Genomic DNA, 9050 nt, shown 5'->3' with positions numbered 1-9050 from the left:
GTGGCTGCACCGTAGGTGCAAGGCCCTATTGTTTTCGCTCAGATTATTATTATTATTATTATAGTTTTTTCCTCCTTACCTGTTTTTTTTTTTTCACCAACTTGGCATGCTCTAAAACTCTTGTAATTTGGCAGCCATTTGTAGAATTGCAATCGAAACTCAGACACAGAGTTTTGGTCTAGGGCGTGGCTCAGGGACTCTATAGCGCCACCTATCACGCTGTCTGTTGTGGTTGACACATGCATACACGAAAATGGCCAAGATTTGGTGGGTATGTGTGTTGCAGTAATCTGAACAATTTTTACATTTACACTCTATAGTAAATATTCGAAGAATTTGAGTTATGGTTATGATTATGAATTTTGCACATCATGTATTTTGAAACACTTCTCCTAGACGGTTTATCGAAATCATGTCCTTTCAGCAGTAAAATGATCTTAAGGGGTTGCCCAAGAGAAATTGCGACCAGATTTTTGAATTTCAAAAGTATATTGAAATGGCGAAGGTTTGAATCTAGGTGTCTTATAAAAGAAACAAAAAGTTGGTGTTATAGGCAGAAAACAGTGACTAATTTGGATGAAATTTGATGGAGTATTAGTTAGTGTGTTTGTAGTGACAGTCATATGCAAAGTTTTGAATTTGGTGTTGTTTGTGATTTTTAAAAGTGCATTAATGATTGTGGTGGATACAGTTTTAGCTAAAATATTTTGAAGCGAGTTGATGAATGATTATAATCATATCAAGCTATGCTGCAATTTTGATTTTTACCATGTTAACAAAAAGTGAGTTATTTTTAATTTCATATTTGCCCAATCACACAGCCCCTCCTCTCTGTCCTTCTCTGCCTCTCTCTCTGTTGCAACTAACAGACATACGCACGCACTCTGTCACCCCCCTTCTCGGGTCCTCCCTAACTAACACACACACATTGACACACGCGCGGCTTTCTAGAGACAGAGACAGAGACAGAGACACACACACACACACACACACACACACACACACACACACACACACACACACACACACACACACACACACACACACACACACACACACACACACACACACACACACACACACACTTTGGGCAACCGTGGCCTACTGGTTAGGGCTTGGGGCTTGTAGCTGGAGGATTGCCGGTTCGATCCCTGACCAGTCCACAGCTGAAGTGCCCTTGAGCAAGGCACCTAACCCCTGACTGCTCCCTGAGCGCCGCTGGTTGGGCAGGCAGCTCACTGCTCTGAGTATGGTATATTAAAAAGTATACAAAAGTATATTGAAATGGCGAAGGTTTGAATCTAGGTGTCTTGTAAAAGAAACAGAAAGTTGGTGTTATAGGTAGAAAACAGTGACTAATTTGGATGAAATTTGATGGAGTATTAGTTAGTGTGTTTGTAGTGACAGTCATATGCAAAGTTTTGAATTTTGGTGTTGTTTGTGTTTTTTAAAAGTGCATTAATGATTGTGGTGGACACAGTTTTAGCTAAAATATTTTGAAGCGAGTTGATGAATAATAATAATCATGTTAACCTATGCTGCAATTTTGACTTTAAGCACATTAACAGAAAGTGAGTTATTTAGGTTTTCATATGAGGATGGCTCTGTGTTACCATCTTTCCTCATCCGCGCCTTCATGTTGGTCCTGTTACACACACAGAACCACATGTAACCGCACACACATTACACACGCGCAAGCTTTCCAGAGAGTTACGTACACACACGGCCTCCCCCTTGACCCCTCTGCCTCCCTCCCTCTCTCTCTTTCTATCTTAGCCCCATGCCCCCCCCCCCCTCCCCTCATTTGCATACTGACCCCCCACACACTCTCTCACCAATCCCCCATGCCTCTCTGGTGGTGGTAAGAAGGCCAACAGATGATAACCCAACTTGAGGATGAGAGAAGGCACCACAATCCTGCAACTTATTTGCCATGTGTGTGTGTGACAACACCTTGGTTAATAGATCTTAAACTTTCCTTAATATTAGACAATGATTAAAGAAGGCTTAAGAACGCTCTGTCGGGTTGTCTGTTGTGGTTGACACATACATTCACAAAAATGAACCAAATTTGGTGGGCTTGTATGTTATTGCTATCTCTAGTCAGAGACAGAGCTCTGGCCTAGGGTGTGGCTAAGGGACTCTATAGTGCCACCTAGTGCATTGCCTGTTGTGGTTGACACATACATTCACGAAAATTAACCAGATTTGATGGGCTTGTGTGTTATCCCTATTGCTAGTCAGAGACAAACTCTGGCCAAAGGTGTGGCTTAGGGACTCTATAGCGCCACCTAGAGCATTGTTTGTTGTGGTTGACACAAACATTCACAAAAATGAACCAAATTTGGTGGGCTTGTGTGTTATTGCTGCCGCTAGATAAAAACAGAGCTCTGGCCTCGGGTGTGGCTTAGGGACTCTATAGCGCCACCTAGCACATTGCCTGTTGTGGTTGACATGTACATTCACGAAAATTAACCAAATTTGATGGGCTTTTGTGTTATTCCTATTGCTAGTCAGAGACAGAGCTCTGGCAAAAGGTCTGAAATAGGGACTCTATAGCGCCACCTAGAGCATTGTTTGTTGTGGTTGACACAAACATTCACAAAAATGAACCACATTTGGTGGGCTTGAGTGTTATTGCTGCCGCTAGATAAAGACAGAGCTCTGGCCTCGGGTGTGGCTTAGGGACTCCATAGCGCCACCTAGCGCATTTTCTGTTGTGGTTGACACGTACATTCACCAAAATGAACCAAATTTGGTGGGCATGTGTGTTATTGCTATAGTTATTCAGAGACAGAGCTCTGGCCTCGGGTGTAGTTTAGGGACTCCATAGCGCCACCTAGCGCATTGTCTGTTGTGGTTGACACATACATTCACGAAAAAGAACCAAATTTGGTGGGCATTTGTGTTATTGCTATAGCTATTCAGAGACAGCGCTCTGGCCAAGGGTGTCTTAGGGACTGTATAGCGCCACCTAGCGCATTGTCTGTTGTGGTTGACACATTCACGAAAAAGAACCAGATTTGGTGGGCATTTGTGTTATTGCTATAGCTATTCAGAGACAGCGCTCTGGCCAAGGGTGTCTTAGGGACTGTATAGCGCCACCTAGCGCATTGTCTGTTGTGGTTGACACACACATACACGAAAATGAACCAAATTTGGTGGGCTTGTGCGTTATTGATATGGACAGTCAGAGATAGAGTTCTGGCCTAGGGTGTGGCTTAAGGACTCTATAGCGCCGACTAGCGTGTTGTCTGTTGTGGTTGACACATACATTCAGGAAAATTGATCAAATTTGGTGGACATGTGTGTTGCTCATGCACATGCCCACCAACACGCACATGTTGCTTTGTTAGATTCCGAAATGTCACAGGTCTCCGCACCGCAGGTGCTCGGGCCCGCCATCGCCGCTTGCGGCTATATTTAGGGCCCGAGCACCGAGGTGCGGCCGCTGTAGCAGCGGCTGCACCGTAGGTGCAAGGCCCTATTGTTTTTGCTCAGATTATTCTTATTATTATAGTATAATTCTCTTACCAGTAACATTTTTCACCAACTTGGCATGCTCTAAAACTCTTGCAATTTAGCTGGCATATGTAGAATTGCATTTGATACTCAGACACAGAGCTGTGGCCTAGGGTGTGGCTCAGGGACTCTATAGCGCCACCTAGCGCGCCGTCTACTGTGGTTAACACATACATTCACGGAAATGAACCAAATTTGGTGGACATGTGTGTTGTATTATTCTGAACAAGTTTTACATTCAAACTATATAGTGAATCTTAGAAGAATTTGAATTATGTGAGATTTTCTGATTTTTGCACATCATGTATTTTGAAATACTTCTCCTAGACGGTTTATCGAAATTATGTCATTTAAGCACTAAAATGATCTTGAGGGGTTGCCCGAGAGGAATTGCGACCAGATTTTTGAATTTCAAAAGTATATTGAAATGGCGAAGGTTTGAATCTAGGTATCTTATAAAAGAAACAAAAAGTTGGTGTTATAGGCAGAAAACAGTGACTAATTTGGATGAAATTTTATGGAGTATTAGTTAGTGTGTTTGTAGTGACAGTCATATACAAAGTTTTGAATTTGGTGTTGTTTGTGATTTTTAAAAGCGCATTAATGATTGTGGTGGACACAGTTTTAGCTAAAATATTTTGAAGCGAGTTGATGAATAATAATAATCATATTAACCTATGCTGCAATTTTTACTTTAACCATATTAACAGAAAGTGAGTTATTTAGGTTTTCTTATGAGGATGGCTCTGTGTTACGATCTTTTCTCATCCGCGCCTTCATGTTGGTCCTGTTACACACACACAGAACCACATTTAACCGCACACACATTACACACGCGCAAGCTTTCCAGAGAGTTACGCACACACATGGCATCCCCCTTGACCCCTCTGCCTCCCTCCCTCTCTCTCTTTCTATCTCTCTCTCTATCTTAGCCCCATGCCCCCCCCCCCTCCCTCATTTGCATACCGACCCCCCACACACTCTCTCACCCATCCCCCATGCCTCTCTGGTGGTGGTAAGAAGGCCAACAGATGATAACCCAACTTGAGGATGAGAGAAGGCACCACAATCCTGCAACTTATTTGCCATGTGTGTGTGTGACAACACCTTGGTTAATAGATCTTAAACTTTCCTTAATATTAGACAATGATTAAAGAAGGCTTAAGAACGCTCTGTCGGGTTGTCTGTTGTGGTTGACACATACATTCACAAAAATGAACCAAATTTGATGGGCTTGTGTGTTATTGCTATCTCTAGTCAGAGACAGAGCTCTGGCCTAGGGTGTGGCTAAGGGACTCTATAGCGCCACCTAGCGCATTGCCTGTTGTGGTTGACACATACATTCACGAAAATTAACCAGATTTGATGGGCTTGTGTGTTATCCCTATTGCTAGTCAGAGACAAACTCTGGCCAAAGGTGTGGCTTAGGGACTCTATAGCGCCACCTAGAGCATTGTTTGTTGTGGTTGACACAAACATTCACAAAAATGAACCAAATTTGGTGGGCTTGTGTGTTATTGCTGCCGCTAGATAAAAACAGAGCTCTTGCCTCGGGTGTGGCTTAGGGACTCTATAGCGCCACCTAGCGCATTGCCTGTTGTGGTTGACACGTACATTCACGAAAATTAACCAAATTTGATGGGCTTGTGTGTTATTCCTATTGCTAGTCAGAGACAGAGCTCTGGCCAAAGGTCTGACTTAGGGACTCTATAGCGCCACCTAGAGCATTGTTTGTTGTGGCTGACACAAACATTGACAAAAATGAACCACATTTGGTGGGCTTGAGTGTTATTGCTGCCGCTAGATAAAGACAGAGCTCTGGCCTCGGGTGTGGCTTAGGGACTCCATAGCGCCACCTAGCGCATTGTCTGTTGTGGTTGACACGTACATTCACGAAAATGAACCAAATTTGGTGGGCATATTTGCTACAGCTATTCAGAGACAGAGCTCTGGCCGAGGGTGTGGCTTAGGGACTCTATAACGCCACCTAGTGTGTTACCTGTTGTGGTTGACATATACATTCACGAAAATGAATCAAATTTGGTGAGCTTGTGTGTTATTACTGCCGCAAGTCAGAAACAGAGCTCTGGCCTAGGGTGTGGCTTAGGGACTCTATAGCGCCACCTAGCGCATTGTCTGTTGTGGTTGATACATTCACGAAAATGAGCCACATTTGGTGGGCATGTGTGTTATTGCTACCGCTAGTCAGGGATAGAGCTCTGGCCTAGGGTGTGGCTTAGGGACTCTATAGCGCCACCTAGCACATTGTCTGTTGTGGTTGACACATACATTGATGAAAATGAACCACATTTGGTGGGCTTCTGTGTTATTGCTATCGCTAGACAGAGACAGAGCTCTGGTCTAGGGTGTAGCTTAGGGATTCTATAGCGCCACCTAGTGCATAGTTTGTTGAGGTTGACACATACATTCATGAAAATGAACCAAATTTGGTGGACTTGTGCGTCATTGCTATCGTTAGTCAGAGACAGAGCTCTGGCATAGGGTGCGGCTTAGGGACTCTATAGCGCCACATAGCATGTTGTCTGTTGTGATTGAAACATATATTCACAAAAAATAACCAAATTTAGTGGGCATGTGTGTTGCTCAGGCACATGGCCACCAACCCACACATGTTGCTTTGTTAGATCCCGAAATGTCACACGTCCGCACCGCAGGTGCTCGGGCCCGCCATCGCCGCTTGCGGCTATATTTAGGGCCCGAGCACCGAGGTGCGGCCGCTGTAGCAGCGGCTGCACCGTAGGTGCAAGGCCCTATTGTTTCTGCTCAGATTATTATTATTCTTTTTCCGTCTTACCTGTTTTTTTTTTTTGACCAACTTGGCATGCTCTAAAACTCTTGTAATTTGGCAGCCATTTGTAGAATTGCAATCGAAACTCAGAGACAGAGCTTTGGCCTAGGGTGTGGCTCAGGGACTCTATAGCGCCACCTAGCGCGGTTTCTGTTGTGTTTGACACATACATGCACGAAAATGAACCAAATTTGGTGGGCCTATATGTTGTACTAATCTGAACAACTTTTACATTTAAGTGATATAGTAAATCTTAGAGGAATTTGAGTTATGATTATGATTATGATTTTTGCACATCACGTATTTTGAAACACTTCTCCTAGACGGTTTATCGAAATCATGTCCTTTCAGCAGTAAAATGATCTTGAGGGGTTGCCCGAGAGGAATTGCGACCAGATTTTTGAATTTCAAAAGTATATTGAAATGGCGAAGGTTTGAATCTAGGTGTCTTATAAAAGAAACAAAAAGTTGGTGTTATAGGCAGAAAACAGTGACTAATTTGTATGAAATTCGATGGAGTATTAGTTAGTGTGTTTGTAGTGACAGTCATATACAAAGTTTTGAATTTGGTGTTGTTTGTGATTTTTAAAAGCGCATTAATGATTGTGGTGGATACAGTTTTAGCTAAAATATTTTGAAGCGAGTTGATGAATGATTATAATCATATCAAGCTATGCTGCAATTTTGATTTTAACCATGTTAACAGAAAGTGAGTTATTTTTAATTTCATATTTGCCCAATCACACAGCCCCTCCTCTCTGTCCTTCTCTGCCTCTCTCTCTGTTGCAACTAACAGACACACGCACGCACTCTGTCACCCCCCTTCTCGGGTCCTCCCTAACTAACACACACACATTGACACACGCGCGGCTTTCTAGAGACACAGAGACAGACACACACACACACACACACACACACACACACACACACACACACACACACACACACACACACACACACACACACACACACACACACACACACACACACACACACACACACACACACACACACACCCTCCCTTTGGGCAACCGTGGCCTACTGGTTAGGGCTTGGGGCTTGTAGCTGGAGGATTGCCGGTTCGATCCCTGACCAGTCCACAGCTGAAGTGCCCTTGAGCAAGGCACCTAACCCCTGACTGCTCCCTGAGCGCCGCTGGTTGGGCAGGCAGCTCACTGCTCTGAGTATAGTATATTAAAAAGTATACAAAAGTATATTGAAATGGCGAAGGTTTGAATCTAGGTGTCTTGTAAAAGAAACAGAAAGTTGGTGTTATAGGTAGAAAACAGTGACTAATTTGGATGAAATTTGATGGAGTATTAGTTAGTGTGTTTGTAGTGACAGTCATATGCAAAGTTTTGAATTTGGTGTTGTTTGTGTTTTTTAAAAGTGATTGTGGTGGACACAGTTTTAGCTAAAATATTTTGAAGCGAGTTGACGAATAATTATAATCATATCAACCTATGCTGCAATTTTGAAATTTTGACTTTAGCCATGTTCACAGTAAGTGAGTATTTAGGTTTATTTGTGTTTGCATATGTCTTATACTCCATCCATTTAGCTGAGCAGAAGTAGGTGCTCTCTCTCTCAGCTGCATGTCTCTCTCGTCCCCTGCTACTTCTCTACACAGACTCACAGACACTCTCTCACCCCTCCCCAGTCATTCTCTCTCTCTCTCACGCACGCACGCGCGCGCGCGCACACACACACACACACACACACAGACACACACAAACGCGCGCACACACACACACACACACACACACACACACACACACACACACACACACACACACACACACACACACACACACACACACACACACACACACACACACACACACACACACACACACCCTCTTTCCTCCCTCCCTCCTTCCCTCTAAGCAGCCGTGGCCTACTGATTAGGGCTTGGGGCTTGTAACTGGAAGGTTGCCGGTTCAATCCCCAACCAGTCCACCACTAAAGTGCCCTTGAGCAAGGCACCTAACCCCTCACTGCTCCCCCAGCACCGCTGGTTGGGCAGGCAGCTCACTGCTCTGGGTCAGTGTGTGATTCACCTCACTGTGTGTTCACTGTGTGCTGTGTGTGTTCACTAATTTGGTTAAATTGGGTTACATGCAGAGAAATAAATTTCCCTCACGGGATCAAAAAAGTGTATATTCTATTCTATTGATCCATTTGTCTCTACCCCCTCTGTCTGTGTCTGTCTAGTGTTACTGCTATCGATAGTCAGAGATAGAGCTCTGGCCTAGGGTGTGGCTTAGGGACTCTATAGCGCTACCTAGCATATTGTCTGTTGTGGCTGACACATACATTCAGGAAAATTGACCAAATTTGGTGGGCATGTGTGTTGCTCATGCACATGCCCACCAACACGCACATGTTGCTTTGTTAGATTCCAAAATCTCACAGGTCTCCGCACCGCTGGTGCTCGGGCCCGCCATCGCCGCTTGCGGCTATATTTATTAGGGCCCGAGCACCGAGGTGCGGCCACTGAAAGTGGCTGCACCGTAGGTGCAAGGCCCTATTGTTTCTGCTCAGATTATTATTATTCTTTTTCCGTCTTACCTGTTTTTTTTTTTTCACCAACTTGGCATGCTCTAAAACTCTTGTAATTTGGCAGCCATTTGTAGAATTGCAATCGAAACTCAGAGACAGAGCTTTGGCCTAGGGCGTGGCTCAGGGACTCTATAGCGCCACCTATCACGCTGTCTGT

The sequence above is a fragment of the Sardina pilchardus genome, chromosome 2 (genome assembly GCF_963854185.1).
Source record: "Sardina pilchardus chromosome 2, fSarPil1.1, whole genome shotgun sequence".
Taxonomy (NCBI): Eukaryota; Metazoa; Chordata; class Actinopteri; order Clupeiformes; family Clupeidae; genus Sardina; species Sardina pilchardus.
The sequence above is the reverse complement of the archived record's forward strand: the minus strand, read 5'-3'. Positions refer to the sequence as shown.